Source organism: Phacochoerus africanus, chromosome 9, assembly GCF_016906955.1.
Source record: "Phacochoerus africanus isolate WHEZ1 chromosome 9, ROS_Pafr_v1, whole genome shotgun sequence".
Taxonomy (NCBI): Eukaryota; Metazoa; Chordata; class Mammalia; order Artiodactyla; family Suidae; genus Phacochoerus; species Phacochoerus africanus.
Window position 1 is genome coordinate 124,451,351 of NC_062552.1, and position 25,726 is coordinate 124,477,076.

At 49.0% G+C, this 25,726-nt stretch overlaps 2 long non-coding RNA genes and 20 other non-coding genes across 25 annotated transcripts; all 22 read left to right on the forward strand.

Moving 5' to 3' along the window:
- The first annotated feature begins 585 nt into the window (after window positions 1-585).
- On the forward strand, window positions 586-657 carry LOC125137024 (small nucleolar RNA SNORD113/SNORD114 family). Its single transcript, XR_007137337.1, has one exon. It is a non-coding gene; the product is annotated as a small nucleolar RNA SNORD113/SNORD114 family (small nucleolar RNA).
- A 1,159-nt stretch (window positions 658-1,816) lies between these two features.
- On the forward strand, window positions 1,817-1,888 carry LOC125136964 (small nucleolar RNA SNORD113/SNORD114 family). The gene has a single exon (XR_007137288.1). It is a non-coding gene; the product is annotated as a small nucleolar RNA SNORD113/SNORD114 family (small nucleolar RNA).
- Window positions 1,889-2,414: 526 nt separating this feature from the next.
- LOC125136250 (uncharacterized) lies at window positions 2,415-4,212 on the forward strand. Its single transcript, XR_007137140.1, has 3 exons — window positions 2,415-2,459; window positions 3,020-3,097; window positions 3,996-4,212. It is a non-coding gene; the product is annotated as an uncharacterized LOC125136250 (long non-coding RNA).
- Window positions 2,813-2,887, forward strand: LOC125136979 (small nucleolar RNA SNORD113/SNORD114 family). The gene has a single exon (XR_007137302.1). It is a non-coding gene; the product is annotated as a small nucleolar RNA SNORD113/SNORD114 family (small nucleolar RNA).
- On the forward strand, window positions 4,142-4,213 carry LOC125137026 (small nucleolar RNA SNORD113/SNORD114 family). Its single transcript, XR_007137338.1, has one exon. It is a non-coding gene; the product is annotated as a small nucleolar RNA SNORD113/SNORD114 family (small nucleolar RNA).
- Window positions 4,214-5,368: 1,155 nt separating this feature from the next.
- Window positions 5,369-5,438, forward strand: LOC125136992 (small nucleolar RNA SNORD113/SNORD114 family). The gene has a single exon (XR_007137315.1). It is a non-coding gene; the product is annotated as a small nucleolar RNA SNORD113/SNORD114 family (small nucleolar RNA).
- Window positions 5,439-6,340: 902 nt separating this feature from the next.
- Window positions 6,341-6,415, forward strand: LOC125136980 (small nucleolar RNA SNORD113/SNORD114 family). The gene has a single exon (XR_007137303.1). It is a non-coding gene; the product is annotated as a small nucleolar RNA SNORD113/SNORD114 family (small nucleolar RNA).
- A 2,135-nt stretch (window positions 6,416-8,550) lies between these two features.
- LOC125136997 (small nucleolar RNA SNORD113/SNORD114 family) lies at window positions 8,551-8,624 on the forward strand. The gene has a single exon (XR_007137320.1). It is a non-coding gene; the product is annotated as a small nucleolar RNA SNORD113/SNORD114 family (small nucleolar RNA).
- Window positions 8,625-9,873: 1,249 nt separating this feature from the next.
- Window positions 9,874-9,945, forward strand: LOC125137023 (small nucleolar RNA SNORD113/SNORD114 family). The gene has a single exon (XR_007137336.1). It is a non-coding gene; the product is annotated as a small nucleolar RNA SNORD113/SNORD114 family (small nucleolar RNA).
- A 1,159-nt stretch (window positions 9,946-11,104) lies between these two features.
- Window positions 11,105-11,176, forward strand: LOC125136965 (small nucleolar RNA SNORD113/SNORD114 family). The gene has a single exon (XR_007137289.1). It is a non-coding gene; the product is annotated as a small nucleolar RNA SNORD113/SNORD114 family (small nucleolar RNA).
- A 923-nt stretch (window positions 11,177-12,099) lies between these two features.
- On the forward strand, window positions 12,100-12,174 carry LOC125136981 (small nucleolar RNA SNORD113/SNORD114 family). Its single transcript, XR_007137304.1, has one exon. It is a non-coding gene; the product is annotated as a small nucleolar RNA SNORD113/SNORD114 family (small nucleolar RNA).
- Window positions 12,175-13,416: 1,242 nt separating this feature from the next.
- LOC125137027 (small nucleolar RNA SNORD113/SNORD114 family) lies at window positions 13,417-13,488 on the forward strand. Its single transcript, XR_007137339.1, has one exon. It is a non-coding gene; the product is annotated as a small nucleolar RNA SNORD113/SNORD114 family (small nucleolar RNA).
- A 531-nt stretch (window positions 13,489-14,019) lies between these two features.
- On the forward strand, window positions 14,020-21,237 carry LOC125136102 (uncharacterized). 4 transcript variants are annotated; one of them, XR_007137117.1, is made up of 9 exons: window positions 14,020-14,057; window positions 15,202-15,284; window positions 15,841-15,918; window positions 16,805-17,015; window positions 17,512-17,593; window positions 18,736-18,821; window positions 19,377-19,454; window positions 20,341-20,551; window positions 20,924-21,237. It is a non-coding gene; the product is annotated as an uncharacterized LOC125136102 (long non-coding RNA). The 4 variants fall into 4 exon arrangements; XR_007137114.1 differs by lacking the exon at window positions 20,924-21,237 and having other exon boundaries at window positions 20,341-20,677; XR_007137116.1 differs by lacking the exon at window positions 20,924-21,237 and having other exon boundaries at window positions 18,739-18,821; window positions 20,341-20,677.
- LOC125136966 (small nucleolar RNA SNORD113/SNORD114 family) lies at window positions 14,643-14,714 on the forward strand. Its single transcript, XR_007137290.1, has one exon. It is a non-coding gene; the product is annotated as a small nucleolar RNA SNORD113/SNORD114 family (small nucleolar RNA).
- Window positions 15,634-15,708, forward strand: LOC125136982 (small nucleolar RNA SNORD113/SNORD114 family). Its single transcript, XR_007137305.1, has one exon. It is a non-coding gene; the product is annotated as a small nucleolar RNA SNORD113/SNORD114 family (small nucleolar RNA).
- Window positions 16,950-17,021, forward strand: LOC125137028 (small nucleolar RNA SNORD113/SNORD114 family). The gene has a single exon (XR_007137340.1). It is a non-coding gene; the product is annotated as a small nucleolar RNA SNORD113/SNORD114 family (small nucleolar RNA).
- Window positions 18,180-18,251, forward strand: LOC125136967 (small nucleolar RNA SNORD113/SNORD114 family). Its single transcript, XR_007137291.1, has one exon. It is a non-coding gene; the product is annotated as a small nucleolar RNA SNORD113/SNORD114 family (small nucleolar RNA).
- LOC125136983 (small nucleolar RNA SNORD113/SNORD114 family) lies at window positions 19,170-19,244 on the forward strand. The gene has a single exon (XR_007137306.1). It is a non-coding gene; the product is annotated as a small nucleolar RNA SNORD113/SNORD114 family (small nucleolar RNA).
- Window positions 20,486-20,557, forward strand: LOC125137029 (small nucleolar RNA SNORD113/SNORD114 family). The gene has a single exon (XR_007137341.1). It is a non-coding gene; the product is annotated as a small nucleolar RNA SNORD113/SNORD114 family (small nucleolar RNA).
- Window positions 21,238-21,465: 228 nt separating the features above from the next.
- Window positions 21,466-21,537, forward strand: LOC125136970 (small nucleolar RNA SNORD113/SNORD114 family). The gene has a single exon (XR_007137294.1). It is a non-coding gene; the product is annotated as a small nucleolar RNA SNORD113/SNORD114 family (small nucleolar RNA).
- Window positions 21,538-22,568: 1,031 nt separating this feature from the next.
- LOC125137017 (small nucleolar RNA SNORD113/SNORD114 family) lies at window positions 22,569-22,638 on the forward strand. Its single transcript, XR_007137331.1, has one exon. It is a non-coding gene; the product is annotated as a small nucleolar RNA SNORD113/SNORD114 family (small nucleolar RNA).
- Window positions 22,639-24,661: 2,023 nt separating this feature from the next.
- LOC125136994 (small nucleolar RNA SNORD113/SNORD114 family) lies at window positions 24,662-24,736 on the forward strand. Its single transcript, XR_007137317.1, has one exon. It is a non-coding gene; the product is annotated as a small nucleolar RNA SNORD113/SNORD114 family (small nucleolar RNA).
- Window positions 24,737-25,726: the final 990 nt, after the last annotated feature.

Genomic DNA, 25,726 nt, shown 5'->3' on the forward strand with positions numbered 1-25,726 from the left:
AAAGTTCGGGTTCTTACAGTGTGCTTTCAAAGTATTAATAAAGCAATGAGAACCCCATGCAAGGTATAGATGGTAGCTGAAGAGCATATGTTGTTGTCTAATTATGAACAAATATGTTGAAGAAAGAAATATTAATAAAAATTGCCAACAGCAGCGCTCCTTATGAGATAAATCAGTCAAACTGTCACCTTTGTGGCCAATTATCAGAGGGACTTGAAGAGTTCTAAGTGTTAGGAATTTCCTGTATTGTTGTGAGTCGGTTTCAAGTTGGCGGTAGTTCTTTCAGTCAAGAGAAAAAACAGTCTCTAAAGCATGGCTATGCTTTAAATTCTTCAGTAACAGGGCAGATGAAATGTAGATGCAAGACTCGACGGTGATCCCTTTTCTTTTCTTTCTCCTTTTAATCATGGGCTGTGCTTTGTGCTGTCAAACGTGCTCAGGCTGGAGCGGATTGAGCGTGATCCCACGGTGACGTCCCACGTCCTCTTGGGTGTTGTGAATGGTTGCGTGTTTGAATGACTGTGTGGGAATTACTGAATCCGTCAATGAAGTAACACACGCGAACGAGGCACAGAGACTCCGTCACGGACCAGTGATGAGGCGCGTGACGGGAAGAGTCCTGAAGGATGAAAGCATCTCTGAAACTCTGAGGTCTGTCCCAGCACCTAAGTAGTCTCCTCTCTCGGGTGAAATTGTGTCTGTAGAGAGATGCCAGGGATATAAAAAGGTGATGTGTTCTTGTATTTATTCCTTTGACTTGGGTTTGTTAGGAATGGATCCGTGCCAGCATCATTAAGCAAATGTAAGTGAACAAATAAGGAAAAACAGGGTGAATCATTGTCCACATATGAACAGGCTTAGGAAACGAGGCTGTTCATGAACATTGAAAACAGTGCGGCCCATCAGATACCTGGCAAGGGTCGGTTATCTGACCAAAGTTAGATAGCAATGCGTTCATAAAAGTCCGTTTCAGTTCTGCCCCGGAGTAAAGATTGAGGGTTTTTCTTTTTTTTATTTCCTTCACTAGAATGAAAGTATATAGGAAGTGATAAATGCATAAATATTGTGTAAGTGGAAGTCGGGCAACGATGATCAGTGGCAGTTAGATCCTAACGCCTTTGTCACCCTCTGTGTTCTGTGCCGCCCAGGGTGAAGGCGTTAGAGATGGTTGAACACCTGCCACGGGCACGGGCTCCGTGGTTGCCTCTATATAGTAGAATGGAGATTAATGTGAGTAACGGCTGAGTTTCTTTCCTTGGACGTTTTCGATTCAAGTGGTTACTGTACTCTTAAGAAATGCGGGGGAGTTTCCTGACAGCGGTGGGTTAAGGATCGGGCTTGACCTGGGTCACTGCTGTGGTGTGGGTTTGAGGACGGGCGTGGGACCTTTCTTGTGCCACAGTCACGGGGAAGAAAATAAAAAAATCCAGTATGGAATCCAAAAGAAATGCAGAATCTAAGGAGAGGAGGCAGCAGCATCTGAGTGTTGAGTATGGAGGATAGACCATGCTATTGATTAAGGCACCTATAGCGAAAGAGAGCGTTGATCTGAGATGTGTTAAAGGAAGAAAGATTCGGGGTTCTTGTTTAGTATGTTGTTTGTGAAAGGTACTTGTAAACTTATTCCTAACTTTTTGATTTGATTAATTTATTTTGGTCCTTCTGTGGAAAACAGGAGTTTCCAGGCCAAGGATCCAATCCCGGCCACAGTAGTGACAAGGCTGATCCTTAGATGCTAGGCCCCAGAGAACCACTGCATTTTTTTAATTGAGTCACCAAAGAAGTTCGAGGGTTAAGTAGGAAAGGGGGACAGTATTGGATCGATGATGACTACTGGTGGCGTATGAGTCGTGTACGATGAATACGTGTCTGGAACGCTGAGGTCCAATGTCCTCCGTGCCGTGACCCTCGCGGGCGAGGCCAGGCATCCAGGGGGGCCATCCATGTGTCCTCTGGGGGGCCTTCCCGGTGCTTGGGTTCGCGCAGTGGGCCAGTGGGAGCCCCTGTGGACCAGCCTGCCAGAACTGAAGGAGGAGAGCGAGGGAGGGCCGGCATTCCCAAGGCGCCAGGTCCCTGGTGACCCCACCCCCCATGGTCTGCCTCTTGCCATGCCATGGGCTGCAGGTTGGCCAGAGGTCGTGGACTGATGTCCGCGAGGCTGAGGCCGTGGGGCAAGGGTGAGGTAGGCAGGGTCAGGGAGGGCCCCCCTCTGTCCCGGGGCTGGGTGGCCAGCTGGTGGTTGGTGGGTGTCCCGAGACATGGCTCTGCCCTGCCAGCAGGGTTGCCCTGATGGAGGTGTGCATGTGGAAGCCGCGAGCCTGTAGAATGGCCGTGCCATTGGGTCTCCTGCTCTTGGCTTTTTTAGTGTTCAGCAGGCAGCCGCCAGGCCCGAAGGCAGGCTCCTTCCTGGATGAAGCAGGCGAGGATGGCAGCGTTGTCTTTGGAGCCAGGGGAGCAGTGTGAGCAGCATCCCAGGGCTTGTCGGGGCTGGGCTGGGCATGGGCAAGGGCATTCCGAGGGCTGGTGGAGGGTGGGCGGCAGATGCGGGCGAGGCCAGCAGTCCAGAAGGGCTCTGGCGTCCCAGGGATGGGACGGCTCTGGCTAGGAAGGTCTCTGGGCGTCCTGCACAGGGGCCCAGCTGGTCCTCCGTGGCCCAGAGAGACCGAAAGCCAGGGGACGGGTCCTAGAGGCCCCCCGAGGGATGGCGAGACCTCGTTGGGTGGGGCGGGCCCCTTGGGTTGCCCAGTGGCCGTGCGGGGAGGAATGCCTGACTCCACGGGCCATGGCGAGGGAAGAGAAGGTCCCCCTTTTCTGGATCGATGATGATCAATGCCAGCGTATGAGGCATCGATGACGAATAATGTGTGTCTGGAACTCTGAGGTCCACTCGCAAGGAAACGGGGCCTTTCTCTTCCTGCCTTTCCATCCTCGAGCCCAACGGGGCAGCGACGACCACCCGAGGAGCCCAGTCGATGGCCTCTCACTGTGGGTCTCCCCTTGTCTCTTGGGTCCTTTGTAGGGTGGAAGCCGAAGGCCAGGCCAGGCTCCGTGGGGACGAGACCCCTCCAGTGGCGGTGGTGGCAGGAGAGATCCCAAGGTGAGGCGTGGCCTTGGGCTGTCTTGGTTTGGGTCATCGGGGGCCAGTGTTTTCCATATGCTTTAAAATGTCCTATGTAGAATCCCAAGGTGAATAATCGTCCTTTGATAACTAAGTCATGAACCTTTATGCCGGTTAATTGACAATAGGGATTTCACAAAAGGAAGATACAATCTCTTTTGGTACTACTTAGATCATCAGGGATATTCACGTGTCTTGTACTTTGACTTTTGTTAATCAAGTACTTCTTGTTATCCGTGAAACATTAAATTGATGCAAAAACATGAACATGGGAAGTGACATTGGCCTAATGTACCCGTGATGACTAGAACACGGGACAGGGCCCAATGGTGAGTCATGAATGACGAATGATAAGGGTCTGAAGCCCTGTGGCCCCACACAGTCCATCCTCTTTTGCTCTGTTTAGTCCATCCTGTGGACAGATGTTAGGAACATACAAAGTTCGGGTTCTTACAGTGTGCTTTCAAAGTATTAATAAAGCAATGAGAACCCCATGCAAGGTATAGATGGTAGCTGAAGAGCATATGTTGTTGTCTAATTATGAACAAATATGTTGAAGAAAGAAATATTAATAAAAATTGCCAACAGCAGCGCTCCTTATGAGATAAATCAGTCAAACTGTCACCTTTGTGGCCAATTATCAGAGGGACTTGAAGAGTTCTAAGTGTGAGGAATTTCCTGTATTGTTGTGAGTCGGTTTCAAGTTGGCGGTAGTTCTTTCAGTCAAGAGAAAAAACAGTCTCTAAAGCATGGCTATGCTTTAAATTCTTCAGTAACAGGGCAGATGAAATGTAGATGCAAGACTCGACGGTGATCCCTTTTCTTTTCTTTCTCCTTTTAATCATGGGCTGTGCTTTGTGCTGTCAAACGTGCTCAGGCTGGAGCGGATTGAGCGTGATCCCACGGTGACGTCCCACGTCCTCTTGGGTGTTGTGAATGGTTGCGTGTTTGAATGGACTGTGTGGGAATTACTGAATCCGTCAATGAAGTAACACACGCGAACGAGGCACAGAGACTCCGTCACGGACCAGTGATGAGGCGCGTGACGGGAAGAGTCCTGAAGGATGAAAGCATCTCTGAAACTCTGAGGTCTGTCCCAGCCCCTAAGTAGTCTCCTCTCTCGGGTGAAATTGTGTCTGTAGAGAGATGCCAGGGATATAAAAGGTGATGTGTTCTTGTATTTATTCCTTTGACTTGGGTTTGTTAGGAATGGATCCGTGCCAGCATCATTAAGCAAATGTAAGTGAACAAATAAGGAAAAATAGGGTGAATCATGGTCCACATATGAACAGGCTTAGGAAACGAGGCTGTTCATGAACATTGAAAACAGTGCGGCCCATCAGATACCCTGGCAAGGGTCGGTTATCTGACCAAAGTTAGATAGCAATGCGTTCATAAAAGGTCCGTTTCAGTTCTGCCCCGGAGTAAAGATTGAGGTTTTTTCTTTTTTTTTATTTCCCTTCACTAGAATGAAGTATATAGGAAGTGATAAATGCATAAATATTGTGTTAAGTGGAAGTCGGGCAACGATGATCAGTGGCAGTTAGATCCTAACGCCTTTGCACCCTCTGTGTTCTGTGCCGCCCAGGGTTGAAGGCGTTAGAGATGGTTGAACACCTGCCACGGGCACGGGCTCCGTGGTTGCCTCTATATAGTAGAATGGAGATTAATGTGAGTAACGGCTGAGTTTCTTTCCTTGGACGTTTTCGATTCAGTGGTTACTGTACTCTTAAGAAATGCGGGAGGGAGTTTCCTGACAGCGGTGGGTTAAGGATCGGGCTTGACCTGGGTCACTGCTGTGGTGTGGGTTGAGGACGGGCGTGGGACCTTTCTTTGCCACAGTCACGGGGAGAAAATAAAAAAAATCCAGTATGGAATCCAAAGAAATGCAGAATCTAAGGAGAGGAGGCAGCAGCATCTGAGTGTGAGTATGGAGGAAGACCATGCTATTGATTAAGGCACCTATAGCGAAAGAGAGCGTTGATCTGAGATGTGTTAAAGGAAGAAAGATTCGGGGTTCTTGTTTAGTATGTTGTTTGTGAAAGGTACTGTAAACTTATTCCTAACTTTTGATTTGATTAATTTATTTTGGTCCTTCTGTGGAAAACAGGAGTTTCCAGGCCAAGGATCCAATCCCGGCCACAGTAGTGACAAGGCTGATCCTTAGATGCTAGGCCCCAGAGAACCACTGCATTTTTTTAATTGAGTCACCAAAGAAGTTCGAGGGTAAGTAGGAAAGGGGGACAGTATTGGATCGATGATGACTATGGTGGCGTAGAGTCGTGTACGATGAATACGTGTCTGGAACGCTGAGGTCCAATGTCCTCTGTGCCGTGACCCTCGCGGGCCGAGGCCAGGCATCCAGGGGGGCCATCCATGTGTCCTCTGGGGGGCCTTCCGGTTGCTTGGGTTCGCGCAGTGGGCCAGTGGGAGCCCTGTGGACCAGCCTGCCAGAACTGAAGGAGGAGAGCGAGGGAGGGCCGGCATTCCAAGGCGCCAGGTCCCTGGTGACCCCACCCCCCATGGTCTGCCTCTTGCCATTGCCATGGGCTGCAGGTTGCCAGAGGTCGTGGACTGATGTCCGCGAGGCTGAGGCCGTGGGGCAGGCAGGGTGAGGTAGGCAGGGTCAGGGAGGGCCCCCCTCTGTCCCGGGGCTGGGTGGCCAGCTGGTGGTTGGTGGGTGTCCTGAGACACGGCTCTGCCTGCCAGCAGGTTGCCTGATGGAGGTGTGCGTGTGGAAGCCGCGAGCTGGAGAATGGCCGTGCCCTGGGTCTCCTGCTCTTGGCTTTTTTAGTGTTCAGCAGGCAGCCGCCAGGCCGAAGGCAGGCTCCTTCCTGGATGAGCAGGCGAGGATGGCAGCGTTGTCTTGGAGCCAGGGAGCAGTGTGAGCAGCATCCCAGGGCTTGTCGGGGGCTGGGCAGGGCAGGCAGTCCGAGGGGCTGGTGGAGGGTGGGCGGCAGATGCGGGCGAGGCCAGCAGTCCAGAAGGGCTCTGGCGTCCCAGGGATGGGACGGCTCTGGCTAGGAAGGTCTCTTGGGCGTCCTGCACAGGGGCCCAGCTGGTCCTCCGTGGCCCAGAGAGACCGAAAGCCAGGGGACGGTCCTAGGGCCCCCGAGGATGGCGAGACTCGTTGGGTGGGGCGGGCCCCTTGGGTTTCCAGTGGCGTGCGGGGAGGAATGCCTGACCCCGGGCCATGGCGAGGGAAGAGAAGGTCCCCTTTTCTGGATCGATGATGATCAATGCCAGCGTATGAGGCATCGATGACGAATAATGTGTGTCTGGAACTCTGAGGTCCACTCGCAAGGAAACGGGGGCCTTTCTCTTCCTGCCTTTCCATCCTCGAGCCCAACGGGGCAGCGACGACCACCGAGGAGGCCCAGTCGATGGCCTCTCACTGTGGGTCTCCCCTTGTCTCTTGGGTCCTTTGTAGGGTGGAAGCTGAAGCCAGGCCAGGCCCAGGCTCCGTGGGACGGAGACCCCTCCAGTGGCGGTGGTGGCAGGAGAGATCCCAAGGTGAGGCGTTGGCCTTGGGCTGTCTTGGTTGGGTCATCGGGGCCAGTGTTTTCCATATGTTAAAATGTCCTATGTAGAATTCCAAGGTTGAATAATCGTCCTTTGATAACTAAGTCATGAACCTTTATGCCGGTTAATTGACAACAGGGATTTCACAAAAGGAAGATACAATCTCTTTGGTACTACTTAGATTCATCGGGATATTCACGTGTCTTGTACTTTGACTTTGTTAATCAAGTACTTCTTGTTATCAGTGAAAACATTAAATGATGCAAAAACATGAACATGGGAAGTGACATTGGCCTAATGTACCCGTGATGACTAGAACACGGGACAGGGCCCAATGGTGAGTCATGAATGACGAATGAAGGGTCTGAAGCCTGTGGCCCCACCAGTCCATCCTCTTTTGCTCTGTTTAGTCCATCCTGTGGACAGATGTTAGGAACATACAAAGTTCGGGTTCTTACAGGTGCTTTCAAAGTATTAATAAAGCAATGAGAACCCCATGCAAGGTATAGATGGTAGCTGAAGAGCATATTGTTGTTGTCTAATTATGAACAAATATGTGAAGAAAGAAAATTAATAAAAATTGCCAACGCAGCGCTCCTTATGAGATAAATCAGTCAAAATGTCACCTTTGTGGCCAATTATCAGAGGGCTTGAAGAGTTTAAGTGTGAGGAATTTCCTGTATTGTTGTGAGTCGGTTTCAAGTTGGCGGTAAGTTCTTTCAGTCAAGAGAAAAAACAGTCTCTAAAGCTGGCTATGCTTTAAATTCTTCAGTAACAGGGCAGATGAAATGTAGATGCAAGACTCGACGGTGATCCCTTTTCTTTTCTTTCTCCTTTTAATCATGGGTGTGCTTTGTGCTGTCAAACGTGCTCAGGCTGGAGCGGATTGAGCGTGATCCCACGGTGACGTCCCACGTCTCTGGGTGTTGTGAATGGTTGCGTGTTTGAATGACTGTGTGGGAATTACTGAATCCGTCAATGAAGTAACACACGCGGAACGAGGCACAGAGACTCCGTCACGGACCAGTGATGAGGCGCGTGACGGGGAAGAGTCCTGAAGGATGAAAGCGTCTCTGAAACTCTGAGGTCTGTCCAGCCTAAGTAGTCTCCTCTCTTGGGTGAAATTGTGTCTGTAGAGAGATGCCAGGGATATAAAAAGGTGATGTGTTCTTGTATTTATTTCTTGACTTGGGTTGTTAGGAAGGATCCGTGCCAGCATCATTAAGCAAATGTAAGTGAACAAATAAGGAAAAAAAGCTGAGTGTTGAGTATGGAGGATAGACCATGCTATTGATTAAGGCACCATAGCGAAAGAGAGCGTTGATCTGAGATGTGTTAAAGGAAGAAAGATTCGGGGTTCTTGTTTAGTATGTTGTTTGTGAAAGGTACTTGTAAACTTATTCCTAACTTTTTGATTTGATTAATTTATTTTGGTCCTTGTGTGGAAAACAGGAGTTTCCAGGCCAAGGATCCAATCCCGGCCACAGTAGTGACAAGGCTGATCCTTAGATGCTAGGCCCCAGAGAACCACTGCATTTTTTTAATTGAGTACCAAAGAGTTTCGAGGGTTAAGTAGGAAAGGGGGACAGTATTGGATCATGATGACTACTGGTGGCGTATGAGCGTTCAGATGCGGGCGAGGCCAGCAGTCCAGAAGGGCTCTCGGCGTCCCAGGGATGGGACGGCTCTGGCTAGGAAGGTCTCTTGGGGTCCTGCACAGGGGCCCAGCTTGGTCCTCCGTGGCCCAGAGAGACCGAAAGCCAGGGGACGGGTCCTAGAGGCCCCCCCGAGGGGGATGCGAGGCCTCGTTGGGTGGGGGCGTGGGCCCCGTTGGGTTGCCCATTGGCCGTGCGGGGAGGAATGGCCTGACTCCACGGGCCATGGCGAGGGAAGAGAAGGTCCCCCTTTTCTGGATCGATGATGATCAATGCCAGCGTATGAGGCATCGATGACGAATAATGTGTGTCGGAACTCTGAGGTCCACACTCAAGCAAGGAAACGGGGCCTTTCTCTTCCTGCCTTTCCATCCTCGAGCCCAACGGGGCAGCGACGACCGCCCGAGGAGCCCAGTCGATGGCCTCTCACTGTGGGTCTCCCCTTGTCTCTTGGGTCCTTTGTAGGGTGGAAGCCGAAGGCCAGGCCAGGCTCCGTGGGGACGAGACCCCTCCAGTGGCGGTGGTGGCAGGAGAGATCCCAAGGTGAGGCATGGCCTTGGGCTGTCTTGGTTTGGGTCATCGGGGCCAGTGTTTTCCATATGTTTAAAATGTCCTATGTAGAATCCCAAGGTGAATAATCGTCCTTTGATAACTAAGTCATGAACCTTTATGCCGGTTAATTGGCAATAGGGATTTCACAAAAGGAAGATACAATCTCTTTTGGTACTACTTAGATCATCAGGGATATTCACGTGTCTTGTACTTTGACTTTTGTTAATCAAGTTACCAGTGAAACATTAAATTGATGCAAAAACATGAACATGGGAAGTGACATTGGCCTAATGTACCCGTGATGACTAGAACACGGGACAGGGCCCAATGGTGAGTCATGAATGACGAATGATAAGGGTCTGAAGCCCTGTGGCCCCAACACAGTCCATCCTCTTTTGCTCTGTTTAGTCCATCCTGTGGACAGATGTTAGGAACATACAAAGTTCGGGTTCTTACAGTGTGTTTTCAAAGTATTAATAAAGCAATGAGAACCCCATGCGAGGTATAGATGGTAGCTGAAGAGCATATGTTGTTGTCTAATTATGAAGAAATATGTTGAAGAAAGAAATATTAATAAAAATTGCCAACAGCAGCGCTCCTTATGAGATAAATCAGTCAAACTGTCACCTTTGTGGCCAATTATCAGAGGGCCTTGAAGAGTTCTAAGTGTGAGGAATTTCCTGTATTGTTGTGAGTCGGTTTCAAGTTGGCGGTAGTTCTTTCAGTCAAGAGAAGAAACAGTCTCTAAAGCATGGCTATGCTTTAAATTCTTCAGTAACAGGGCAGATGAAATGTAGATGCAAGACTCGACGGTGATCCCTTTTCTTTTCTTTCTTCCTTTTAATCATGGGCTGTGGCTTTGTGCTGTCAAACGTGCTCAGGCTGGAGCGGATTGAGCGTGATCCCACGGTGACGTCCCACGTCCTCTTGGGTGTTGTGAATGGTTGCGTGTTTGAATGACTGTGTGGGAATTACTGAATCCGTCAATGAAGTAACACACGCGAAGGAGGCACAGAGACTCCGTCACGGACCAGTGATGAGGCGCGTGATGGGAAGAGTCCTGAAGGATGAAAGCATCTCTGAAACTCTGAGGTCTGTCCCAGCACCTAAGTAGTCTCCTCTCTCGGGTGAAATTGTGTCTGTAGAGAGATGCCAGGGATATAAAAAGGTGATGTGTTCTTGTATTTATTCCTTTGACTTGGGTTTGTTAGGAATGGATCCGTGCCAGCATCATTAAGCAAATGTAAGTGAACAAATAAGGAAAAATAGGGTGAATCATGGTCCACATATGAACAGGCTTAGGAAACGAGGCTGTTCATGAACATTGAAAGCAGTGCGGCCCATCAGATACCTGGCAAGGGTCGGTTATCTGACCAAAGTTAGATAGCAATGCGTTCATAAAAGTCCGTTTCAGTTCTGCCCCGGAGTAAAGATTGAGGTTTTTCTTTTTTTTTATTTCCTTCACTAGAATGAAAGTATATAGGAAGTGATAAATGCATAAATATTGTGTAAGTGGAAGTCGGGCAACGATGATCAGTGGCAGTTAGATCCTAACGCCTTTGTCACCCTCTGTGTTCTGTGCCGCCCAGGGTGAAGGCGTTAGAGATGGTTGAACACCTGCCACGGGCACGGGCTCCGTGGTTGCCTCTATGTAGTAGAATGGAGATTAATGTGAGTAACGGCTGAGTTTCTTTCCTTGGACTTTTTCGATTCAAGTGGTTATTGTACTCTTAAGAAATGCGGGGGAGTTTCCTGACAGCGGTGGGTTAAGGATCGGGCTTGACCTGGGTCAGTGCTGTGGTGTGGGTTTGAGGACGGGCGTGGGACCTTTCTTGTGCCACAGTCACGGGGAAGAAAATAAAAAAATCCAGTACGGAATCCAAAAGAAATGCAGAATCTAAGGAGAGGAGGCAGCAGCATCTGAGTGTTGAGTATGGAGGATAGACCATGCTATTGATTAAGGCACCTATAGCGAAAGAGAGCGTTGATCTGAGATGTGTTAAAGGAAGAAAGATTCGGGGTTCTTGTTTAGTATGTTGTTTGTGAAAGGTACTTGTAAACTTATTCCTAACTTTTTGATTTGATTAATTTATTTTGGTCCTTGTGTGGAAAACAGGAGTTTCCAGGCCAAGGATCCAATCCCGGCCACAGTAGTGACAAGGCTGATCCTTAGATGCTAGGCCCCAGAGAACCACTGCATTTTTTTAATTGAGTCACCAAAGAAGTTCGAGGGTTAAGTAGGAAAGGGGGACAGTATTGGATCGATGATGACTACTGGTGGCGTATGAGTCGTGTACGATGAATACGTGTCTGGAACGCTGAGGTCCAATGTCCTCCGTGCCGTGACCCTCGCGGGCGAGGCCAGGCATCCAGGGGGGCCATCCATGTGTCCTCTGGGGGGCCTTCCCGGTGCTTGGGTTCACGCAGTGGGCCAGTGGGAGCCCCTGTGGACCAGCCTGCCAGAACTGAAGGAGGAGAGCGAGGGAGGGCCGGCATTCCCAAGGCGCCAGGTCCCTGGTGACCCCACCCCCCATGGTCTGCCTCTTGCCATGCCATGGGCTGCAGGTTGGCCAGAGGTCGTGGACTGATGTCCGCGAGGCTGAGGCCGTGGGGCAAGGGTGAGGTAGGCAGGGTCAGGGAGGGCCCCCCTCTGTCCCGGGGCTGGGTGGCCAGCTGGTGGTTGGTGGGTGTCCCGAGACACGGCTCTGCCCTGCCAGCAGGGTTGCCCTGATGGAGGTGTGCGTGTGGAAGCCGCGAGCCTGGAGAATGGCCGTGCCATTGGGTCTCCTGCTCTTGGCTTTTTTAGTGTTCAGCAGGCAGCCGCCAGGCCCGAAGGCAGGCTCCTTCCTGGATGAGCAGGCGAGGATGGCAGCGTTGTCTTTGGAGCCAGGGGAGCAGTGTGAGCAGCATCCCAGGGCTTGTCGGGGCTGGGCTGGGCTGGGCAGGGCACTCCGAGGGGCTGGTGGAGGGTGGGCGGCAGATGCGGGCGAGGCCAGCAGTCCAGAAGGGCTCTGGCGTCCCAGGGATGGGACGGCTCTGGCTAGGAAGGTCTCTTGGGCGTCCTGCACAGGGGCCCAGCTGGTCCTCCGTGGCCCAGAGAGACCGAAAGCCAGGGGACGGGTCCTAGAGGCCGCCCGAGGGATGGCGAGGCCTCGTTGGGTGGGGCGGGCCCCTTGGGTTGCCCAGTGGCCGTGCGGGGAGGAATGCCTGACTCCACGGGCCATGGCGAGGGAAGAGAAGGTCCCCCTTTTCTGGATCGATGATGATCAATGCCAGCGTATGAGGCATCGATGACGAATAATGTGTGTCTGGAACTCTGAGGTCCACTCGCAAGGAAACGGGGCCTTTCTCTTCCTGCCTTTCCATCCTCGAGCCCAACGGGGCAGCGACGACCGCCCGAGGAGCCCAGCCGATGGCCTCTCACTGTGGGTCTCCCCTTGTCTCTTGGGTCCTTTGTAGGGTGGAAGCTGAAGGCCAGGCCAGGCTCCGTGGGGACGAGACCCCTCCAGTGGCGGTGGTGGCAGGAGAGATCCCAAGGTGAGGCATGGCCTTGGGCTGTCTTGGTTTGGGTCATCGGGGCCAGTGTTTTCCATATGTTTAAAATGTCCTATGTAGAATCCCAAGGTGAATAATCGTCCTTTGATAACTAAGTCATGAACCTTTATGCCGGTTAATTGACAATAGGGATTTCACAAAAGGAAGATACAATCTCTTTTGGTACTACTTAGATCATCAGGGATATTCACGTGTCTTGTACTTTGACTTTTGTTAATCAAGTTACCAGTGAAACATTAAATTGATGCAAAAACATGAACATGGGAAGTGACATTGGCCTAATGTACCCGTGATGACTAGAACACGGGACAGGGCCCAATGGTGAGTCATGAATGAGAATGATAAGGGTCTGAAGCCCTGTGGCCCCACACAGTCCATCCTCTTTTGCTCTGTTTAGTCCATCCTGTGGACAGATGTTAGGAACATACAAAGTTCGGGTTCTTACAGTGTGCTTTCAAAGTATTAATAAAGCAATGAGAACCCCATGCAAGGTATAGATGGTAGCTGAAGAGCATATGTTTGTTGTCTAATTATGAACAAATATGTTGAAGAAAGAAATATTAATAAAAATTGCCAACAGCAGCGCTCCTTATGAGATAAATCAGTCAAACTGTCACCTTTGTGGCCAATTATCAGAGGGACTTGAAGAGTTCTAAGTGTGAGGAATTTCCTGTATTGTTGTGAGTCAGTTTCAAGTTGGCGGTAGTTCTTTCAGTCAAGAGAAAAAACAGTCTCTAAAGCATGGCTATGCTTTAAATTCTTCAGTAACAGGGCAGATGAAATGTAGATACAAGACTCGACGGTGATCCCTTTTCTTTTCTTTCTCCTTTTAATCATGGGCTGTGCTTTGTGCTGTCAAACGTGCTCAGGCTGGAGCGGATTGAGCGTGATCCCACGGTGACGTCCCACGTCCTCTTGGGTGTTGTGAATGGTTGCGTGTTTGAATGACTGTGTGGGAATTACTGAATCCGTCAATGAAGTAACACACGCGAACGAGGCACAGAGACTCCGTCACGGACCAGTGATGAGGCGCGTGACGGGAAGAGTCCTGAAGGATGAAAGCATCTCTGAAACTCTGAGGTCTGTCCCAGCACCTAAGTAGTCTCCTCTCTCGGGTGAAATTGTGTCTGTAGAGAGATGCCAGGGATATAAAAAGGTCATGTGTTCTTGTATTTATTCCTTTGACTTGGGTTTGTTAGGAATGGATCCGTGCCAGCATCATTAAGCAAATGTAAGTGAACAAATAAGGAAAAATAGGGTGAATCATGGTCCACATATGAACAGGCTTAGGAAACGAGGCTGTTCATGAACATTGAAAACAGTGCGGCCCATCAGATACCTGGCAAGGGTCGGTTATCTGACCAAAGTTAGATAGCAATGCGTTCATAAAAGTCCGTTTCAGTTCTGCCCCGGAGTAAGATTGAGGTTTTTCTTTTTTTTATTTCCTTCACTAGAATGAAAGTATATAGGAAGTGATAAATGCATAAATATTGTGTAAGTGGAAGTCGGGCAACGATGATCAGTGGCAGTTAGATCCTAACGCCTTTGTCACCCTCTGTGTTCTGTGCCGCCCAGGGTGAAGGCGTTAGAGATGGTTGAACACCTGCCACGGCACGGCTCCGTGGTTGCCTCTATGTAGTAGAATGGAGATTAATGTGAGTAACGGCTGAGTTTCTTTCCTTGGACTTTTTCGATTCAAGTGGTTACTGTACTCTTAAGAAATGCGGGGGAGTTTCCTGACAGCGGTGGGTTAAGGATCGGGCTTGACCTGGGTCACTGCTGTGGTGTGGGTTTGAGGACGGGCGTGGGACCTTTCTTGTGCCACAGTCACGGGGAAGAAATAAAAAAATCCAGTACGGAATCCAAAAGAAATGCAGAATCTAAGGAGAGGAGGCAGCAGCATCTGAGTGTTGAGTATGGAGGATAGACCATGCTATTGATTAAGGCACCTATAGCGAAAGAGAGCGTTGATCTGAGATGTGTTAAAGGAAGAAAGATTCGGGGTTCTTGTTTAGTATGTTGTTTGTGAAAGGTACTTGTAAACTTATTCCTAACTTTTTGATTTGATTAATTTATTTTGGTCCTTGTGTGGAAAACAGGAGTTTCCAGGCCAAGGATCCAATCCCGGCCACAGTAGTGACAAGGCTGATCCTTAGATGCTAGGCCCCAGAGAACCACTGCATTTTTTTAATTGAGTCACCAAAGAAGTTCGAGGGTTAAGTAGGAAAGGGGGACAGTATTGGATCGATGATGACTACTGGTGGCGTATGAGTCGTGTACGATGAATACGTGTCTGGAACGCTGAGGTCCAATGTCCTCCGTGCCGTGACCCTCGCGGGCGAGGCCAGGCATCCAGGGGGGCCATCCATGTGTCCTCTGGGGGGCCTTCCCGGTGCTTGGGTTCGCGCAGTGGGCCAGTGGGAGCCCCTGTGGACCAGCCTGCCAGAACTGAAGGAGGAGAGCGAGGGAGGGCCGGCATTCCCAAGGCGCCAGGTCCCTGGTGACCCCACCCCCCATGGTCTGCCTCTTGCCATGCCATGGGCTGCAGGTTGGCCAGAGGTCGTGGACTGATGTCCGCGAGGCTGAGGCCGTGGGGCAAGGGTGAGGTAGGCAGGGTCAGGGAGGGCCCCCCTCTGTCCCGGGGCTGGGTGGCCAGCTGGTGGTTGGTGGGTGTCCCGAGACACGGCTCTGCCCTGCCAGCAGGGTTGCCCTGATGGAGGTGTGCATGTGGAAGCCGCGAGCCTGGAGAATGGCCGTGTCATTGGGTCTCCTGCTCTTGGCTTTTTTTGTGTACAGCAGGCAGCCGCCAGGCCCGAAGGCAGGCTCCTTCCTGGATGAGCAGGCGAGGATGGCAGCGTTGTCTTTGGAGCCAGGGGAGCAGTGTGAGCAGCATCCCAGGGCTTGTCGGGGCTGGGCTGGGCAGGGCATTCCGAGGGGCTGGTGGAGGGTGGGCGGCAGAATGCGGGCGAGGCCAGCAGTCCAGAAGGGCTCTGGCGTCCCAGGGATGGGACGGCTCTGGCTAGGAAGGTCTCTTGGGCGTCCTGCACAGGGGCCCAGCTGGTCCTCCGTGGCCCAGAGAGACCGAAAGCCAGGGGACGGGTCCTAGAGGCCGCCCGAGGGATGGCGAGACCTCGTTGGGTGGGGCGGGCCCCTTGGGTTGCCCAGTGGCCGTGCGGGGAGGAATGCCTGACTCCACGGGCCATGGCGAGGGAAGAGAAGGTCCCCCTTTTCTGGATCGATGATGATCAATGCCAGCGTATGAGGCATCGATGACGAATAATGTGTGTCTGGAACTCTGAGGTCCACTCGCAAGGAAACGGGGCCTTTCTCTTCCTGCCTTTCCATCCTCGAGCCCAACGGGGCAGCGACGACCGCCCGAGGAGCCCTGCCGATGGCCTCTCACTGTGGGTCTCCCCTTGTCTCTTGGGTCCTTTGTAGGGTGGAAGCTGAAGGCCAGGCCAGGCTCCGTGGGGACGAGACCCCTCCAGTGGCGGTGGTGGCAGGAGAGATCCCAAGGTGAGGCATGGCCTTGGGCTGTCTTGGTTTGGGTCATCGGGGCCAGTGTTTTCCATATGTTTAAAATGTCCTATGTAGAATCCCAAGGTGAATAATCGTCCTTTGATAACTAAGTCATGAACCTTTATGCCGGTTAATTGACAATAGGGATTTCACAAAAGGAAGATACAATCTCTTTTGGTACTACTTAGATCATCAGGGATATTCACGTGTCTTGTACTTTGACTTTTGTTAATCAAGTTACCAGTGAAACATTAAATTGATGCAAAAACATGAACATGGGAAGTGACATTGGCCTAATGTACCCGTGATGACTAGAACACGGGACAGGGCCCAATGGTGAGTCATGAATGAGAATGATAAGGGTCTGAAGCCCTGTGGCCCCACACAGTCCATCCTCTTTTGCTCTGTTTAGTCCATCCTGTGGACAGATGTTAGGAACATACAAAGTTCGGGTTCTTACAGTGTGCTTTCAAAGTATTAATAAAGCAATGAGAACCCCATGCAAGGTATAGATGGTAGCTGAAGAGCATATGTTGTTGTCTAATTATGAACAAATATGTTGAAGAAAGAAATATTAATAAAAATTGCCAACAGCAGCGCTCCTTATGAGATAAATCAGTCAAACTGTCACCTTTGTGGCCAATTATCAGAGGGCCTTGAAGAGTTCTAAGTGTGAGGAATTTCCTGTATTGTTGTGAGTCAGTTTCAAGTTGGCGGTAGTTCTTTCAGTCAAGAGAAAAAACAGTCTCTAAAGCATGGCTATGCTTTAAATTCTTCAGTAACAGGGCAGATGAAATGTAGATACAAGACTCGACGGTGATCCCTTTTCTTTTCTTTCTCCTTTTAATCATGGGCTGTGCTTTGTGCTGTCAAACGTGCTCAGGCTGGAGCGGATTGAGCGTGATCCCACGGTGACGTCCCACGTCCTCTTGGGTGTTGTGAATGGTTGCGTGTTTGAATGACTGTGTGGGAATTACTGAATCCGTCAATGAAGTAACACACGCGAACGAGGCACAGAGACTCCGTCACGGACCAGTGATGAGGCGCGTGACGGGAAGAGTCCTGAAGGATGAAAGCATCTCTGAAACTCTGAGGTCTGTCCCAGCACCTAAGTAGTCTCCTCTCTCGGGTGAAATTGTGTCTGTAGAGAGATGCCAGGGATATAAAAAGGTCATGTGTTCTTGTATTTATTCCTTTGACTTGGGTTTGTTAGGAATGGATCCGTGCCAGCATCATTAAGCAAATGTAAGTGAACAAATAAGGAAAAATAGGGTGAATCATGGTCCACATATGAACAGGCTTAGGAAACGAGGCTGTTCATGAACATTGAAAACAGTGCGGCCCATCAGATACCTGGCAAGGGTCGGTTATCTGACCAAAGTTAGATAGCAATGCGTTCATAAAAGTCCGTTTCAGTTCTGCCCCGGAGTAAAGATTGAGGTTTTTCTTTTTTTTATTTCCTTCACTAGAATGAAAGTATATAGGAAGTGATAAATGCATAAATATTGTGTAAGTGGAAGTCGGGCAACGATGATCAGTGGCAGTTAGATCCTAACGCCTTTGTCACCCTCTGTGTTCTGTGCCGCCCAGGGTGAAGGCGTTAGAGATGGTTGAACACCTGCCACGGGCACGGGCTCCGTGGTTGCCTCTATGTAGTAGAATGGAGATTAATGTGAGTAACGGCTGAGTTTCTTTCCTTGGACTTTTTCGATTCAAGTGGTTACTGTACTCTTAAGAAATGCGGGGGAGTTTCCTGACAGCGGTGGGTTAAGGATCGGGCTTGACCTGGGTCACTGCTGTGGTGTGGGTTTGAGGACGGGCGTGGGACCTTTCTTGTGCCACAGTCACGGGGAAGAAAATAAAAAAATCCAGTACGGAATCCAAAAGAAATGCAGAATCTAAGGAGAGGAGGCAGCAGCATCTGAGTGTTGAGTATGGAGGATAGACCATGCTATTGATTAAGGCACCTATAGCGAAAGAGAGCGTTGATCTGAGATGTGTTAAAGGAAGAAAGATTCGGGGTTCTTGTTTAGTATGTTGTTTGTGAAAGGTACTTGTAAACTTATTCCTAACTTTTTGATTTGATTAATTTATTTTGGTCCTTGTGTGGAAAACAGGAGTTTCCAGGCCAAGGATCCAATCCCGGCCACAGTAGTGACAAGGCTGATCCTTAGATGCTAGGCCCCAGAGAACCACTGCATTTTTTTAATTGAGTCACCAAAGAAGTTCGAGGGTTAAGTAGGAAAGGGGGACAGTATTGGATCGATGATGACTACTGGTGGCGTATGAGTCGTGTACGATGAATACGTGTCTGGAACGCTGAGGTCCAATGTCCTCCGTGCCGTGACCCTCACGGGCGAGGCCAGGCATCCAGGGGGGCCATCCATGTGTCCTCTGGGGGGCCTTCCCGGTGCTTGGGTTCGCGCAGTGGGCCAGTGGGAGCCCCTGTGGACCAGCCTGCCAGAACTGAAGGAGGAGAGCGAGGGAGGGCCGGCATTCCCAAGGCGCCAGGTCCCTGGTGACCCCACCCCCCATGGTCTGCCTCTTGCCATGCCATGGGCTGCAGGTTGGCCAGAGGTCGTGGACTGATGTCCGCGAGGCTGAGGCCGTGGGGCAAGGGTGAGGTAGGCAGGGTCAGGGAGGGCCCCCCTCTGTCCCGGGGCTGGGTGGCCAGCTGGTGGTTGGTGGGTGTCCCGAGACACGGCTCTGCCCTGCCAGCAGGGTTGCCCTGATGGAGGTGTGCGTGTGGAAGCCGCGAGCCTGGAGAATGGCCGTGCCATTGGGTCTCCTGCTCTTGGCTTTTTTTGTGTACAGCAGGCAGCCGCCAGGCCCGAAGGCAGGCTCCTTCCTGGATGAGCAGGCGAGGATGGCAGCGTTGTCTTTGGAGCCAGGGGAGCAGTGTGAGCAGCATCCCAGGGCTTGTCGGGGCTGGGCTGGGCAGGGCATTCCGAGGGGCTGGTGGAGGGTGGGCGGCAGATGCGGGCGAGGCCAGCAGTCCAGAAGGGCTCTGGCGTCCCAGGGATGGGACGGCTCTGGCTAGGAAGGTCTCTTGGGCGTCCTGCACAGGGGCCCAGCTGGTCCTCCGTGGCCCAGAGAGACCGAAAGCCAGGGGACGGGTCCTAGAGGCCGCCCGAGGGATGGCGAGACCTCGTTGGGTGGGGCGGGCCCCTTGGGTTGCCCAGTGGCCGTGCGGGGAGGAATGCCTGACTCCACGGGCCATGGCGAGGGAAGAGAAGGTCCCCCTTTTCTGGATCGATGATGATCAATGCCAGCGTATGAGGCATCGATGACGAATAATGTGTGTCTGGAACTCTGAGGTCCACTCGCAAGGAAACGGGGCCTTTCTCTTCCTGCCTTTCCATCCTCGAGCCCAACGGGGCAGCGACGACCGCCCGAGGAGCCCTGCCGATGGCCTCTCACTGTGGGTCTCCCCTTGTCTCTTGGGTCCTTTGTAGGGTGGAAGCTGAAGGCCAGGCCAGGCTCCGTGGGGACGAGACCCCTCCAGTGGCGGTGGTGGCAGGAGAGATCCCAAGGTGAGGCATGGCCTTGGGCTGTCTTGGTTTGGGTCATCGGGGCCAGTGTTTTCCATATGTTTAAAATGTCCTATGTAGAATCCCAAGGTGAATAATCGTCCTTTGATAACTAAGTCATGAACCTTTATGCTGGTTAATTGACAATAGGGATTTCACAAAAGGAAGATACAATCTCTTTTGGTACTACTTAGATCATCAGGGATATTCACGTGTCTTGTACTTTGACTTTTGTTAATCAAGTTACCAGTGAAACATTAAATTGATGCAAAAACATGAACATGGGAAGTGACATTGGCCTAATGTACCCGTGATGACTAGAACACGGGACAGGGCCCAATGGTGAGTCATGAATGAGAATGATAAGGGTCTGAAGCCCTGTGGCCCCACACAGTCCATCCTCTTTTGCTCTGTTTAGTCCATCCTGTGGACAGATGTTAGGAACATACAAAGTTCGGGTTCTTACAGTGTGCTTTCAAAGTATTAATAAAGCAATGAGAACCCCATGCAAGGTATAGATGGTAGCTGAAGAGCATATGTTGTTGTCTAATTATGAACAAATATGTTGAAGAAAGAAATATTAATAAAAATTGCCAACAGCAGCGCTCCTTATGAGATAAATCAGTAAAATTGTCACCTTTGTGGCCAATTATCAGAGGGCCTTGAAGAGTTCTAAGTGTGAGGAATTTCCTGTATTGTTGTGAGTCAGTTTCAAGTTGGCGGTAGTTCTTTCAGTCAAGAGAAAAAACAGTCTCTAAAGCATGGCTATGCTTTAAATTCTTCAGTAACAGGGCAGATGAAATGTAGATGCAAGACTCGATGGTGATCCCTTTTCTTTTCTTTCTCCTTTTAATCATGGGCTGTGCTTTGTGCTGTCAAACGTGCTCAGGCTGGAGCGGATTGAGCGTGATCCCACGGTGACGTCCCACGTCCTCTTGGGTGTTGTGAATGGTTGCGTGTTTGAATGACTGTGTGGGAATTACTGAATCCGTCAATGAAGTAACACACGCGAACGAGGCACAGAGACTCCGTCACGGACCAGTGATGAGGCGCGTGACGGGAAGAGTCCTGAAGGATGAAAGCATCTCTGAAACTCTGAGGTCTGTCCCAGCACCTAAGTAGTCTCCTCTCTCGGGTGAAATTGTGTCTGTAGAGAGATGCCAGGGATATAAAAAGGTCATGTGTTCTTGTATTTATTTCTTTGACTTGGGTTTGTTAGGAATGGATCCGTGTCAGCATCACTAAGCAAATATACAGTAAATGTATATGGAAGAAATATGTTCGAGCATTGTAGAAGTAGGAATTGTCTTGGGAGGTAATAGATAGTGTGCATAAAAATTGTAAACCTTTATTCCGGGAAATAAATGGGAAAGGGTCACCTCTTTGTCCAAAGTTAGATGCAAATGCATAAGTAGGAGGCAGTTTCATTGTTCTGCCTGAGATTAAAATTTTCATTTTTTGTCTTTTAACAGGGTAAAATACATGGACAGAAAAAAGAATAATTTATGGTTTAATACTTTGTAAGTGACATACAGGAAACAGAGACCAGTGCCAATTACGTCCTAATACCTTTGTCATCGTCTGTTCTGTGTGCTGCCCAGAATGAAGGAACTGGAGTAATTTAGCATCTTCCGTGGACGTGAGCTCTGTGGTCACCTCTGCATAGTCTGAGGATGGAAATTAATGTGCGTTAATAGTTGAAGTGCTTTTCTCAGAATGGTTTTTTTATCAGAGTAATTCACTGTATTATTAAGAAATGTGAAATATAAGTACAGGAGGCAGCTGCATGTAGTGTTGAGTGTGGTTATACAAAGTATTATATTGATTTTTGAACATATGGAAAACTGAGAGTATTTATGTGAGATGGATTAAACGAGGAGTCATTCGATGTACATCAAGGCTCTTGGTTTCTTTGGTGCTTGTACTTCTGTAGTTGTACTTCGAAAATGATTGTTGCATTTTTGATTGAAACAATGAGGAGCTAGAACTATATGTAGAAACAGAGGGACAATATCGGATCGATGATGACTCCTGGTGGCGTGTGAGTCGTGAACGATGAATACATGTCTGGAACGCTGAGGTCCAGTGCGGGGGTATCTGGTCCGATGAACTGTTTGAGGTGATCTCTCAGGCAGAAGTTAGGAATACACAGAGATCTTTCTTTTTGGTCATTGCGACCATGCCATTTGCATTTTTTTTAATTGGATCAATGAAAGAGTCAATATACTAATGTGAACATTTTAAAATGATGGAGTTCCCTGGTGGCCTAGAAGTTAAGGATTTAGCATGGCACTTGTGTGGTGGGGGTTCAATCCCTGGCCCAGGAAGTTCTGCATGCCTTGGGCACAGCCAAAAAATAAAGATGAATGTAATGCCATATCTAATTATAGAAATATATTATTGGGCTAAAATTACTAACTTATATTAATACATTAACATACTGAAAAGACTGATAACCATTAGGACAGATATGGTATCTGGTTATCACATCTTAGGCTGATGGTGATATAGGAAGTCACAGGTAATAGCTACTGACTGAGTCAGTTACTACTTAGACATTTTATTCCTTAAGGGAAAAAGAAATAAACTTACCTAGAATTAATAAGTGACTCCACTACTGTGCAAATGGATAGTGGAAGATTTGGATCAAGGGAGAGACTATCTCAATATTTTTAAAACCTTGTCTGCTTGTTGTTGTTCAGAGGACATGTTCCCGCTCTTTCGGCTTCTGCTGAGCTCAAGATTGTCAGGCCGCCTCCGCGCCCGCAAAGAAGCGAAGGTGACCGTGGGGCAGGTTGCTGTCGGGCTCGGGTGATCTGTTTGCGGGTACTCAGGGTACTATTAGAAAGCGTGGAACGAATCCGAAAGGTACTCGTCATTCCACGCGAGAGGGGCTGCGCCTCACTGCCTGGTGAGGGATGCTGGGCAGGACTGAGGTGGGAGAGTGGAAGAGAGAGCCCCTCGGTGGGAGAGGACGCTACCAACTGAGCTAAGGGGTGTTGGCGGACCTTGTTCTGGGGGGACGTCGCGAACCCTTTATTGTATTGACACTTCTTGATGACGTAACGATAGCATCGACCCCGGTACGGAGATGAGCGAGATACAGAGACTCGGTCGTGGACCAGTGATGAGGGTCGTGACGGGAGGAGTCCTGAACGATGACAACATCTCAAACTCTGAGGTCCAACCCAGCGCCCGAGTCGCCTCTCGCCTCGGGTGTCACTGTGCCTGTAGAGCGATGTCAGGAAAACGGAGACATCACCTCCTCGTGTTATTTCACGCACTTAGATTTGCGGCTCTGACTAGAGCTGTGTTAGAGCCATCAAGCCAGCGTAAACTAACACGTGAGGAAACACAGGGTGATGCAGTGTCCAAGTAGGAACATATCTCGTGGGGGAAAGAAACTGTCCGTAAACCCTGAAAGCAGGGATGCTCGTTAAGTAAATGGGGCAGGGCCACCTCTCTGACCGAGGTTCGATCGAAAAGCAGAAGTAAGGGTCGCTTTAACTGTTCTGCCTCAGACGAATGATTGAGTTTTTTCTTTTAACAATGCAAAAAAAATATAGACAGAAAGAAAAAATAGCAAATACTGAATAAGTGAAAATTAGAAAACAAGGATCAGTAGCGATTAGGTCTCAGTATCTTCATCACCTTCTATGCGTGTGCTTTAGCGTCTTCCATGGGCGTGAGCTCTGTGGTTGCCTCTCTGTCATAGCGGGATGGAGATTAATGTGAATGATGGTTGAAGTTCTTTTCTCAATTTGTTTATTAAAGTAATTCATTGCTTTATCACAGTGGAATATAAGTACAGGAGGCAGCTGCATCCCAGTGTTGAGGATCAATGTACAAACCACTATGTTGATTAAGGCGAATTTTTTTTTGTCTTTTGTCTTTTGTCTTTTTAGGGATACACCTGCAGCATATGGAAGTTCCCAAGCTGAGGATCGAATCAGAGCTATAGCTGCCAGCCTACACCACAGCTCACAGCAACACCAGATCCACTGAGTGAGGCCAGGGAGCGAACCCATGTCCTCATGGATACTAGTCGGTTCGTTTACCACTGAGCCACGACAGAAACTCCAGAAAACTGAGAGCTTAATGAGAGATATGTTAAAGGAAGAAGAATTCTATATACATCACAGCTCTCCTTGTGTTTTTAAATTGTGTTGATAATATTATTGTGAATTTTACAAAATCAATCAATCAATAGAAATGTATTTAGAAAAAGGAATAATATTGGATCCATGATTTCTGGTCATCAATACGAGTTGTTTACAGTGAATGTGTCTGGAATGTGAAGTCCAATATTAAATCGGTCTAGTCTGTTTTCAAGTGGAGAAGGCATCCAATAGGCAGATGTCAGGAATAAGGAAGATCTTTTTTTTGCCCTTTATATTCATGCATTTTCATCTCACTATGATCATTTGATAATGCGAGATTTTATAAATAAACATCATATAAAAGGACCCATGTTGTAATACAATTTGCCAGTAGCAAAATATGTTTTGAGATAAGAAATGCTATTCATCTACCATGGAAACCCTGAATTGCAATAGGAAATGGATGGTTCATGACTGTTGCCACTTAGGGTAAGGATGACGGACACAGGATAAGTTACAAATGATGGTCATGTTCTGGCTCAGTGTCAAGGTCAATGTTGTTCTTCTTCTCAACACACTAAACATTTACCCTAAAGTAATGATTGTCTAAATAATTATGTGAGTGTTGAATCAGGAATCAATGGAGAAATTGTCTCAACCCTGTTTTTCAACTACTGTGCTTTATACTCCTCAGAATGGACACACTGGACCTAAATGAAGCCCTCTTCCTTGAACACCAGGTGAGAACTGCATCGTTGTCTTAGGAGCCAGAAGACTAGTGTGAGCAGAATCAAATTACTAAATTCAGCTGGGTGGTTTGTCTCGGTGCATTTACTGTATTAATAAGATGTTTGACTTATAACTAAAGAAGGGCATTTTATTTAATTGATAATAAAGCAATTAATATAAAATATTATATTGATTCATGAATATGTGAAAACTGATAATAAATATGAGAGATTATGAAGTGAGAAAAGTTCTAGAAACATACCATAGATACCAAGGCTTTGTTGGGTTTTACTAACCATGGAGTTTTAAACATTGTAACCAGTAAGTTAACAAACTAGTCAATAAAGAATATAAGGTGAATGAAGAGAAAGTGGTCTTTTATGGATCAATGATGACAGATTCCAAAGTATGAGTTATCGATGACGAATAACATATGCCTGGAAGTCTGAGATCCATACCAAAGAAACACAGTCCTTCTCTTCATGCCTTTTCATCCTTGATTCTAATAGAACCAAGGAAAGTATCAAGAACCCAATCGATGGAATCTCAGTCTTTGTCTCGTCTTCTCCATTTGGTACTTTTTAGGGCAGAAGCCGAAGGCGATGCCAGCCTCCGTGGGATGAGACTCCCCCTCTTGGGGTTGGGGCAGGAGAGAGACCAAGGTGAGTCTTGGCCCATGCTGCTGTCTTGATTTGGGTTATTGGTATCACGGATTTCAACGTCATTGCCGGGGTCCTAAATAGAATCCCAAGGTGAATGATGGTGCACCAACCAGGAAGAAATACCCCCTTATGCTGATGCGTTGAGGATATAGAACATGGATATTCAAGAAGGAAAGAGGGTCAGGAGGAACAAGTAGTTAGGGAGGTTGGAGGGTCTTGGTCTTTGAGGGGTCTTTGTTGCCCCTCATCCACATGTCTCGCTTGGATTCTTGTCAGTGAAGTAATGATGGGCTTGACAGGAATGGAGACATGCGTGGGTGTCAAGTTGGACCTCAATGAGCCTGTAGTGAGGATTGGTAGCGTATCAGGCATGGTCAACGAGGAATCGCTGTCTGGATCCCTGAGGCCCCAGAGAACCCAAAGTCCATTTTGGTCTCGTATTGGCTCCTTTGGAGAGGTGTTGGGACTGGATCCATTCCTGTCTTCCATTGGGGTTAAGACCTTCAGATGGAAGGGTCCTAATGGATGAATGATAGAACCCTGGAAGATATGGAAAGAGTACACGGAGAAGATAAGTTAAACGATTGCTTCCCAGGAAGACCTGAGGACAGGGAAGATGTTTTGGTGAAAATGGCCCCACTGATACCCACTTTGTAATAAATGGCTCAAGTATACCAATTCTTTGCCCAAGAATCTTATGTGTGTAAAGAATTGAGTCAGTTTATCGGACTGGGCCCCAATGAAGGTTGAGCTTGGTTTTGACTGTAGAAGAAAAATCTCCACA